Below are 12,253 nucleotides of genomic sequence, written 5' to 3' on the forward strand. Positions count from 1 at the left end.
GGGAGAGGCCACCCCAGGTCCAGTTTCCAAAAGCGCATGGAGAACAGAGCAGGACAGAAGCTGTCACTCGCTCTGGGCTTGGGGCTGCAGAGGGCTGATTGGTTCGCTCTGCAGACCAGGGCAGCCTTCATTTTCTGCAGGTCTGGAGAAAATTAGATACACTAAAAAACCTCCTATGTCTGGCACAAAAATGCCTTTTCCTAAAGGGATCCACAAGAGGAAGCCGCTTTAGGATGATATTGTTACCGGGCCATCCAGTCCCGGCCACTGTTGTGCACCTGGCCTGCCCCAGACCTGTTCCCTATCCCTGTGAATTAGCTTTCAGTGGCCAACACTTTTTAGATGAGGAAGCAGAGGCTCCAAGGGGGAAATGCAGGATTCTAAAACTTTGGGCACCCTGGCTTGGGGTACCTCACTCTGCTTGACCAGGTTCCAGGTGTCCTTAGGCATCTGCCATCCCATCTCCTTCTCTGTTCTCCAAGAGCCCAGAGCAAGTGCGCACACAGGCACATGCTCACACACACACACACATACATGCACGCACGCGCACGTGCGCGTGCGCGCAGCCAAGCGCCTTCCTGACCCTCAGAGACCAGCAGTGAAATTGCTGCCCAAGTGACTGACCAAGGGCAGTGAGTCTGGGACGTCTGAGGTCTTGGACTCAGGGACAGAAATGAGGATGTGACGAGTGTCCTTTTGACAGCCCACGAAATCCCAAGACACCCTGCTCCCTGGAATAGCAGCCAGCATCCCCCGGACCCCCAAAACACTCAAAACGTGGCTAAGGCATAGGTCCTGGGCTCCTGAAGGAAGCTTTTTAGCCCGTGCGTCCTGCACAGTCCCACAGATGTGGTTGGGAGGAGGGGCCAGGGCCGTATTTTGCAAACAGACTCTACTGCTGGTTTTCTTTTTTCGATGCTTGAGGTGTCCTGTTGACAGACTGTGAAAATAAAGACTCATTTCTCACTGAAGCGAGGTTTTGTTTTGTTTTGTTTTCATGCCATGAATACCGTAATTCTGGGTTCCCGGCGCACAATCCACCCCTGACTTGCTCCTGGATCAGTGTCACTAACTTTGAAGGCTCACGAGCACACCTCCCTCTGCCATATCACAGCCCTGCTTTTTGTCTCGGCAAATTCCTATAAGCCCCCTGCAACGTATTATTGTTTGCTTTTGTCAGATGGGGAGATCGAGGTTCAGAGAGGTTAAACAACTTGTCTAGGGCCACACAGCAAGTTCACAAAGGACTAGACAAATCATGAAAAGCTTATTTCTTAGCAGGTGGAAAAGCCAATAGAGTTATTTTCCTTCCCAAGGCTTCACATTGGCCAATTGAATCCCCATGACAGCTAAAGAGGGGACGAACCCTACAAGATCTGCCATTGGGTGATTGTTTTATTCCCCCGCCGGTGAATTATTTCTGTTGGGAAATGAGAACCTCAGCTTCTCTGACGATCCTTGCCTGGCGTAAACATTTGTCAGCTGTGAAAAGAATTCATTGATGAATTTATGTTACACTCTCTTTTTGGATGAATGAAATCCAGGAGGATGGCATTACAAGGCTGCCACGCGGGGAAAATGGGCACATCTCCCTTCCGTCACTATTGCTGTTCTTCTCTGGGTGCCCAGGAGCCCTGATGGCCTCAGCGGCAGAAAGGTGCAGGTGGCTTTTGCGTGGCTTCTTCCCTTCTCTTGGCCTCTCCTCTGCTTGGAGCAGCGGGGAAGGAATTAGTGTGACATCAACTCTGCCATGTGACCTTGCCAGTCCTGGGCAGCTTCTCCAGGTACAGGAGAAACAAAGCCACCAGTGAGGGGCCACCAGCTCTTGTCAAACACCTGCCTTTGCAGGAAATCCCTCCTCCAACCTGCCCTCTCCACCACGGCAGCCACTAGCCACCTGTGGCTATTAAACTTAACTCCATCAAAAGCAGATAGAAGGAAAATGCCAGTCCCTCCTGGGCACTGGTCACACCTCCAGGGTCCAGTGCGGCATGTGGCTCTCATGGTGGACAGCGCATCCATGGAACATTTCCAGCTTCACAGAAAGTTCCACAGAACAGCACCGCCGCAAGAGCTGCTGAGATTGTGGCAGACACGCTGCTCAACATCACGGCCGTCTGGGGAGCGAGGGTCCCGGGAAAGCCTCAACCTGCCAGCTGTTTACAGAGGGTCTCTGGGCCCCTGCGTGCTCCACAAAAGAAGAGGCATGAAAAAGGACACCCAGCCAGTGCCTGCTTCCAAACTGTGGATTCACAACCTTTTCTTCATCTGCAAAATGGGGGTAAATGCTGCTTGCTCCGCCAGGGAGAGTGGGCAGAAGGGACGGGACCTGAGCCAGGCTCCTGGCAGGGCCCCCTGTGACCGCCCGCCCTGGGCTATAATGAGGGGCTTTAAGGCAGATGCTGGGCCTGGGAAAGGCTAACAGATGAAACTGGGGGACTTCTGAGAGCTCAAGAGAGTAGCCTCAGCAAAGAATGGGCAATTACGGACCACTCCAAAAGCATCTCCAACGAGCTAGAGCACGGGTCAGCCTGATCCCTGGATTCTGTCTGGTCAGACGTGATATTTACACCTGCCAATCAATATCTAGTCAATGTTTGCTTTGGACCCAGCCAGGGGCTGAAAGTTTTACATCCTTTAACTCTTAATAAAACACACACCTATAAAATCAGATTATAATATCCATTTTACATACGAGGAAGGGAAGCTAAGAAAGCCAGGGAGTCTGGCTCGTCCCCCTGGGCTCATTGGCTCCCTCATCCTGCCTCCCTGAACCTCCGGCAGCCAGTGAGCCGGCACACAGGACTGCTGCCGGGGCTCACTGTGGGCACTCTGTCAGCTCTGCACGCCCGCGGCTGCACAAAGATCAGAATTGCCGGTGGGGAAGGGGCTACGTCTGGAATCCAGCAGGGCTGGCTTTGAATCCCAAATGCGTCCTTCACTGACTGCACAAGAGTTCATTCTCCTCTCTGAGCCTCAGTACATTTATCTGTAAAATGGGAATTCCCAAAAGTACACATAGCACAGGGGCGGCATGAGGAGTAGGTGCAGATGATATTAGCTTAACATGCAGGAAGTACTCAAAAAAGGTTGCTTATGCCATTATTTTTCAAGCATTGTGGAGTTCCCTGGTGACCTTAGTGGTTAAGGATCTGGTGTTGTCACTGCGGTGGCCTAGGTCCCTGCTATGGTTCAGGCTGGATCCCTGGCTCTCAAAGTGTTTGGAAGTTTCCAGGCTAGGAGTCGAATCAGAGCTGTAGGTGCTGGCCTAGGCACAGCCACAGCAATGCCAGATCCAAGCTGCCTCTGTGACCTACACCACAGCTCACGGCAATGCCTGATCCTCAACTCACTGAGTGAGGCCAGGAATTGAACCCACATCCTTACGGACGCTAGTTGGGTTCTTCACCCACTGAGCCTCAACGGGAACCCTAAGAGTTGAAATTTTGGCCCCAATTTGTTCAGCTTCAGAATCCATTCTCTCCTTGGAATCCCCCAACCCCGTCTTGTCCCCACCCCTACAAGTAGCAATATATACATCTTCGTAATCAAGCCCTGCTCTGGCTAATAGTGAAAAATGGCTTGGCTTCCTAACATGACCCTAAACAACGACGGAGAGAAATGGAGCAAAGCTTAAAAATACATGTGAACGATCCCTGTGCAGGTGATGGGGAAGTGCCAACGGTGCTGACTCTGTCCCAGAGCCCTGTGCAACTTCCAGCCACCAGCGGGGCCCTAACCATCGCCCCCTAGGGTAATAGATGCCACAGAATTGGCGGGAAGGTACTCTGAGGTTGCTACCAAATTTCACCCTTGAACTACCCAGTGCCAGGTCTCATGGCACAGACCCACTGAGCCTCTTTCCCTGCCAGACTATCCCTCTACCCCAGCCCCTGATGTTCACTTAGCCCGTGGCCAGGAGGAGGGGTAGGGTGGGCACGGCACAGAGAGGAGGCGCCAGCTCTGCTCTGCCGCTTTCCAGCAGGAAACTGCAAGCAAATCCCACCCTCTCTGAGCCTCAGTCTGCTCATTCACTAAATGGGGACTCACACAGGCCCAGCCTCCTTGACCCAGCATCCAGAGCCTGAACGAGCACGGCGGCTGTGCCAAGGTCTGCAAACCCCAGACGGTCAGACACTGTTTAGACCTGTGGGTGGCATCTCAACCGATCACAAGAACAGCTAACTGGATGGTCAGTACTTGCCTGCCCAATCCTCGAGGCAGCCCAGCCCGTGGGCACTATTGTCCTACGCACCTTGCAGACGGGGGATGCTCAGAGTTAAGTGAGTTCCTCGAGGTCATGCAGATAATAAAGGGGCAAGTGTTCATGACCTTCTCTCCAAGGCCTCTGCGGCCGTGGGCACCTGCCACCCCTGCCCTCTGACCTTGGCCATCCCAGTAAGCTGCCCTGGCGCCACCAAGGATGAATAGCAAGCAAGAGAGAAAGGACCCAGGAGCCACGTTCTGCTTTGCCAGGTCCGGTCCATGGCCCAATGCACACAAAGTGGAACAGAGATGCAGAAACCTCCGGACAAGGGAATACTATGTATTAATGGCATAAACCACTTTGCCAGACCCACAAATATTTTGTAGGGAAAAACTCACAGGGGGCTGCAGTGTGGGCCAAAACGCAAACGAGGCATTTGAGGGGAAAAGCTGGCTTCAGGAAGTGGTGGGGGGCAGGGCGCACGTACCACCAGAAGAATTTTTTTTTTTTTTTTTGGTCAGAGGGAAAATAAAATCACCTATCCCACCTCCCTTTTAACAACTGCAGGGGAGGGGCTGGAAACTCCACAACGCTCCCCATGAGAGCAGAGCTCTAAAAGCATGTGCTGCATAAATATATCGATGCAGAGAACATATGACAGTGACAGATGTGGAAAAGCCATGGGGGAAAAAAAAGCAAAGAAAAGAAAAGCAAGAGTGGGGATAAATGCAAAATCCAGGGTGGGAAGAGGTGGGCTCAGGCCAGGTGGGGTCTTTGGTGTTTCTGGGTCAGGCAGGTCCCTGTGGGTTGGCTCTATTGTTCTACCCATTCCCTACCTTTGTGTGAGAAATATTCATTGCAGCTCATGCACATTCAACAGAAGCGTTCACACGAGAACTATATCAAGCTTCTAAGAAACATCTGGATTTCAGCCCCCGCCCTGCCCATATTTAGAATGATGCTTTGTCTCCTTATTGTGGTTGGGGATGATTAAAATCCCCATCGACATTTTTAATGATGCCTTTTAGTTAGAGAACCCTCCACATATTTATAGCATTCGCCACTTGCATTATTGGGTTTAAACTTAGAAGGAAAGAATGCAGCCGCTGTAGGGCAGAAAATGTTAGAAACCAGATCTGCTTTCACTCACGCCTCTGCCTCTTATCAGCTGTGGGACCCTGAACGGGGCACTGAGCTTCTTGGAGCCTCGCTCTCCCATCTGGGACAATGGACGGTTGTACCTAGTTGTCTGTCTGGCCGGGTGGTTGGTTGTTCACCCCTGTTGCCTGCGAAAGTCTTCACCGAGCAATTTCTGTGTGCCAGGCTCCGCCTTGAGGACTGGGGACATGGCATGGGGACAGTGGACAAAGAATATTATAATAGTACCTTGTTACATTGAGAGGACTATGAGAAGTGGTAGCACGGGGCCCCCAGAGAGCTTACGGCAAAGGGTTCGACAGGTCTGAAGCGGAGCAGGGTGGCGGGGGGCTTAGCGCACAAACACCCTCTCGTGATCTCAAGTCTTATTGGAAAGGTAAGGGGTTGACATGAGTCTCGTAAAGATGAGACTAAAAAGGCTTTGGAGAAAACAGGGTAAAAGCAAGACCATGAGCCAGGAACAGAAGGCCAACGGAGCAGGGCCAAGAGCCCGCCTGCACACATTGGAACACACCAGAACACACCAGAACACAGTCCTGCAGTTCGCTGGCACTGGTTGGTAGTTCACTCTTGCTCTGGGCTCTGAAGTCTTCCCGCAGCCTCCGCAGCCCCTTCCTGGCAGCTAAAGGGGGAAACGTCTGTACCTGCAGAGACCTCTGGGATTCACCACTCTGGCCGGTCAGGGCCAGCAGCCCCCTGTCATTGAATAGTTGGAATTCAGCCCCTGAGTCAAACGATGAGGTTCTAAGTCACCGTAATCTCTCCCCTCCAGCCCGCAACGCAGGCTGTACCCTGATCCTTCCCTTCCCATTCAAGCCCCGACAATGGCCATGCTGCACCTCTGGGGTCCGGGGATGTCCCCCTCAGACACACTAGAGGTGAGTTCTGGAGAGGGAGGCAAGGCAGCTGCGTGGACAGCCAGGAAAAATGGATTCTAGAGGAACAGGCTTTGTGACGGCAGCACCCCGGGGGAAAGAGTGGAGGGCTTGGAGAGACACCAGCGCGAGGGGACAGGGCCTTGAGGGATGCTGGGATTTGTCCCATGAGCGCTGGAAGTTCAACAGAGGCGCGCCCTGATCGCATCGGTGTTTCAACGAAGAACATTCTGGCTGCTGGGGGAGCAGGCTCTGCAGGACCTCACAGGATGGGGCAAGCGCCGAGGGTAAGCAGGTCCCCATAAAGGACTGTGCTGCATCCGGGATATACGTGTTCTGACTTTCTTCTCCCACTCGCTGGCTTTCTGATTCATTTTCTTAACAGAAATGAGCAGCAGTTTAAAATGCTGGGGACGTGTAATTCATCAACTTTTCCTCTCATGACTCTTATGTTTTGCATGTCTCATCTAAGAAACCTCTGCCTACTACAAGGTCAGGAAGCTATTCTCCCATGTTTCCTTTGAGAAATTAAAGAATTCCTTTAACGCAATAACAAAAGGACAATCCAAATGAAAAAATGGGCAAAATACTTGAATGGGTACTTCACGAAAGAAAATATTCAGATGACAATAGCCCACGACGAGACGCTCAACTTCACCAGCCAAATAGAGAAGTGTACATTAAAACCACAATGAGTCTCACATGAAAAGATGCGCCCCATCGCTAATTGTTAGAGAAAGGCAAATCAACACTACAATGAGGTATCACCTCACACCTGTCAGAATGGCTATCATCAAAAAGGCTACAGACAGGAGTTTCCGTCGTGGCTCAGTGGTTATCGAGTCCGACTAGGAACCATGAGGTTGTGGGTTCGCTCTCTGGCCTTGCTCAGTGGGTTAAGGATCTGGCATTGCCATGAGCTGTGGTGTAGGTCACAGATACAGCTCGGATCCCACGTTGCTGTGGCTGTGGTGCAGGCCGGTGGCTACAGCTCTGATTCGACCCCTAGCCTGCAAACCTCCATATGCCGCAGGTGCGGCCTTAGAAAAGGCAAAAAGACCAAAAAAATTGAAAAAAAAGAGGCTACAAACAATAAATGCTGGAGACAGTGTGGAGAAAAGGGAATTTTCCTATACGATTGGTGGGAACACAAACGGGTACAACCACTGTGGAAAACAGTATGGACTTCCTTAAAAAACTAAATATAGAACTACCATATGACCCAGCAATCCCACTCCTGGGCATATGCCTGGAGAAAACCATACTGGAAAAAGATACATGTACCCTGGAGGAGTTTCCATTGCGTCTCAGTGTATTATAAGCCCGACTAGTATTCATGAGGATGCAGGTTTGATCCCTGACCTTGCTCAGTGGGTTAAGGATCTGGGATTGCTGTGAGCTGTGGTGTAAGGCTGCAGACACTGCTCGGATCTGACATTGCTGTGGCTGCGGCATAGGCCGGCAGCTACAGCTCTGATCCAACCCCTATCCTGGGAACTACCATATGCTGCAGGTGCAACCCCAGTAAAAAGGCAAAAAACAAACAAAACCCAAAAAAGATACATGCACCCCAGTGTTCCCTGTAGCACTTATTTACAATAGCTAAGACATGGATGCAACCTAAACCTCCACCAACAGAGAAATGGATAAAGAAGATATGGTGCATATACACACAACCCAGCCATAAAAAAGAATGAAATAATGCCATTTGCAGTAACATGGATGGACCAAGAGATTATCATATTAAGTGAAGCACGTCAGACAAAGACAAATATCATACGATATCACTTATATGTGGAATCTAATAAAAATGACACAAAAGAACTTAATTATAAAACAGAAGGAAAAAACCCTCACAGATCTTGAAATCAAACCTAGAGTTACTAAAGGGAAACTGTCCAGGGGCAGGTGGGGGGCTAATTAATTGGGAAAATGGGATTAACACATACCTACCATAATCTATGGAATGGGTAACTAACAAGGACCTACTGCATCGAACAGGGAGGTCTAGTCAACGTTTTGTAATAACCTAACGGGAAAAAAGAATGGACATGTGTATATGTGTAACTGATTCACTTTGCTGTAAATCCGAAGCCAATACAACATTGTAAATCAACTATACCCCAAGAACAGTTTTTTTTAAAAAGATTCTACACAGAAGTGAGGTCATACATTAAAAAAGAACAAAAGCCAAAAAACCTCAATGAGATCACACTCTACAACTGTACAAAAATGTCTAACATCAAAAAGCTGTGTAGACCATACCAAGTGTTGAGCAGACTGTGCAGGAACTGGAACTCTCAGACACAGCCAGTGGAGGTGTAACCTGGTACAACCATTTTAGAAAACAGCTTGGCAGTTTCTTATAAATTAAACCTACACCGGCTCTAGAATGTAATCATTCTATTCCTAGGTACTTAGACAAGAGAAAAGAAAGCAAGTGTCCACAAAAAGACTTGTATTGAAATGTTCATAGTAGCTTGATTACATAGTAGCCCCCAATCAGGGACCTCCAAATGCCCATCCAAGGATGAACGGATAAACAAGATAGTATGTACACGTAAGTGGAATACTATGCAGCAATAAAAAGTAATGGGCTCTCCCCATATGGGCAAAAACATAGATGAATCTCAGAAGCATTAAGCTGAGTGAAGGAAGCCAGACACAAGAGTCCTGTAGAACTCCATTTACAGGACGCTCTAGAACAGACAAAACCAACCTACAGTGACAGAAAGCAGATCAGTGGTTGACTCAAAAGGGGCAAGAGGGAACTTTCTGGGCTGATGGAAAAGTTTTCTGTCTTGGTGGGAAGATGGGTCACATGAGTGCAAACAAGGTCAAAATGGATCGAACGCTTTAGATATAGATCGTATATAAACTGTACCTCAATAAAGTTTGTGATTCTTCGTGGGAAAAAGAACAAAAGTTGCTGGATGAAAATCTCTATATAAGTCTTTCAACTATTTATTTTTTTAGGCAGTGTATTTATGGAGTTATTTCTTGAAATATATTTGACATACAACATTGGGTAAGTTGAAGGTGTCCATGATGTTGATTTGACATATGCATATACTGTAAATGATTATCATTATAGCAATAGATAGCACCTCTATGATATTACATAATTATCATTTCTTTTTTGAGCTGGGAATAATCAAGATCTGGTCTCTTAGCAAGTTTACTGATGTTAATACAACAGTCTTGTTCATACTCACTAGACTGTGCATTAGCTCTCCAGGGCTTATTTGTCTGTTTGTTTCAAGTTTGCCCCCTTGACCGACATCTCTCCTATTCTCCCATTTTTTAGAGGCTCTATGGTCTGGCATTGTTACCAAATGTGCCAAGCACGGGGGAGAAGAGACGGAGGCAGGCGCATGCTGCTGGAATATTCCATTCATTCCTCATCTAACAATGACCTATGGACCACGACTGTGTGCTCTTACAGCCTCTGGAGCAACAAAGGCCGACAAGCTAGGGACCCATCCACCCAGGAGCTGACGATAGTCGTGTGTGTGTGTGTGTGTGTGTGTGTGTGTGTGTGTGTGTGTGTCTATGTGGGCGTGTGTGTCGCTTCTCAAGAAGTTAGCCATCACATTTTCCAATAACCAGTTACAAGTGCAATAGTATTTAAAAAACAAAAAACAAAACAGCCACTCAGCCACCTCGTCATCCCCCCAGGCCCTTGGCAGCCCCAACATCAGGACCTGCATCCGGGAGGCCCAGGGGTAGGGGGTGGGGAGGGGAGTCGCGGGAGGAGGGGAGGGGTCTCTCAGTGGGATCTGGTGACCGTGGGCTGCGCTCCAGCCAGGCCCTACATGCAGACGCCAGCGAGATTTCCCGAGCCTTCAACAGGCTTCACGATCTCAGCTCTTCAGACAACGAGGCTGGCTGGGGACCCTCCAGTGCCGCCACACGATGACTAAGCCACCGGTTTCTGGCTGCTCCTTCTGCCCTTTGCAGAAACCTATAGGGCATCCCATGTCCTTAATGCGGGTGATAAGCCAGTCCGTTCCCAATCACTTTCCCTTAAAGGGACCAGAAAAAAGAAACGGACAAAGGACGACTGAAAAGTAAGTCTCCACAGTTGGGCCCACAGACCCAAACAGGACTTGGAAACTTGTTGCCCTCCTCGCGTTCCAGCCCTGGAACCTGCAGGTTGCCGGGAGCTTATTTTGCCTCCTGTTTGAAGGAAGGCTTTGATTTTTTTATTTTGTTATCGAGGCACAGCTGATTGACACTGTTATGTTAGTTTCTGGTGTACAGCAAAGGGATTCATATATACATAGAATATAGAATATTCTATATTCTATATATGTATATATATAGAATATAGAATATTCTATATTCTATATATATAGTATATTCTATTCATATAGAATATTTGTATATATATTATTCTTTCCCATTATGGTTTATTACAAGCTCTTGGATATAGTTCCCTGGGCTACACAGCAGGACCTTGTTATATATCTATTTTATATATAGTAGAGTGTCTATATTAAGGCTATATGCCTAATTTATCCCTCGCCCACCCCTTGGTAAGCACAAGTCTGTTCTCTATGTCTGTGAGTCTGTTTCTGTCTCATAGATAAGTTCATTTGTGTCATATTTTAGATTCTACATAGAAGTGAAATCATATGGTATTTGTCTTTCTCTGTGTGGCTTCCTTCGCTTAGTATAAGAATCTTTCATGTTGCTGCAAAGGGCATTATTTCATTTTTTGAATGGCTCAGTAAATTCCATTGTGTATATGTAGCCATTCACCATTCACCAGTCAATGGACACTTAGGTTGCTTTCATGTCTTGGCTATGGTAAACAGTTCATGAAAATGGGGGTGCGTGTGTCTTTTTTTCTTTTTTTTAAAGATTTTTATTTTTTGGAGTTCCTGTCATGGCTCAGTGGTTAACGAATCTGACTAGGAACCATGAGGTTTCGGGTTTGATCCCTGGCCTTGCTCAGTGGGTTAGGGATCTGGCGTTGCCGTGAGCTGTGGTGTAGGTCGCAGACACGGCTCAGATCCCGTGTTGCTGTGGCTCCGATTGGACCCCTAGCCTGGGAACCTCCATATGCCATGGGTGCGGCCCTAGAAAAGACATAAAGATGGAAAAAAAAAAAGAAAAGATTTTTATTTTTCTATTATGGTTGATCTACAATGTTCTGTCAATTTCTGCTATCCAGCAAAGTCACTATATATATATATATATATATATATATATATTCTTTTTCTCACATTATCCTCCATCATATTTCATCACAAGTGACTAGACAGAGTTCCCTGTGCTATATATACAGCAGGTGCATGTATCTTTTCGAATGAGGGTTTTCAAGGAGGGTTTCGATGATGGATTCAGAAGTCCCCAGGCTGGTGCTCATGGTTGCCGTTCACAGGCTCAGAGCTCTTCCCGGGATGAGGCACCATGATCCCACTTTACAGGTAGGGAAACTGAGGCTCAGGGATGATAGGACATGTCCAAGGTCACGCAGCTAGCAGAGTGGCAGAAACTGGATTCCAGAGTTTCTGGGTCCAAGAACAAGTACCAAGGCCCCAGGGCATTTTCTCCTAACAAACCTCAGAACCACGGAGGAAACGCCCAGATTCACTGCTATCAGTATGTGCTGGAATGAATGATGGCTGGATGAATAAGTGAATGCAGGTGTGCATGGACAGATGGCTGGATGGATGAAACAGGAGGAGTCAGGAAATGCACAAGCCTCAGAGAGCACGTGCACTGGGCCCAGAATTATTCCCTGTCTCAACCTCCCCACTCATCCTGGAGCCCTTGCTGGGCTCGGCATCAAGTAAAAGGGTGCCAGAGAATCCAGGTTCTGTAGGCAGACAGCTGAGAAACAAACAAGATCAAAAAGGGGTCATAGGGAGTTCCTGTTGTGGTTCGGTGTTAACAAACCCGACTAGTATCCATGAGGACATGGGTTCAATCCCTGGCCCCATTCAGTGAGTTAAGGATCTGGCGTTGCTGTAGCTGTGGTGTAGGCTTGCAGAGGCAGCTCCGA

The 12,253-nt window shown here is 48.4% G+C and overlaps 1 protein-coding gene and 1 long non-coding RNA gene across 5 annotated transcripts in view; one reads left to right on the plus strand and one right to left on the minus strand.

Annotated features, from left to right (window-relative positions):
• Positions 1-12,253, minus strand: part of TSPAN18 (tetraspanin 18) — a 207,417-nt gene that overhangs the window by 136,371 nt on the left and 58,793 nt on the right. The gene's annotated exons all lie outside the window — the stretch shown is intronic.
• On the plus strand, positions 4,706-9,632 carry LOC146405273 (uncharacterized). The gene is made up of 2 exons (XR_014836601.1): positions 4,706-7,162; positions 7,640-9,632. It is a non-coding gene; the product is annotated as an uncharacterized LOC146405273 (long non-coding RNA).

Source organism: Sus scrofa, chromosome 2, assembly GCF_054392235.1.
Source record: "Sus scrofa isolate SSC_HxYL_T2T_F1_AM1 chromosome 2, Sscrofa_HxYL_maternal_Yorkshire_Landrace_v2.0, whole genome shotgun sequence".
Taxonomy (NCBI): Eukaryota; Metazoa; Chordata; class Mammalia; order Artiodactyla; family Suidae; genus Sus; species Sus scrofa.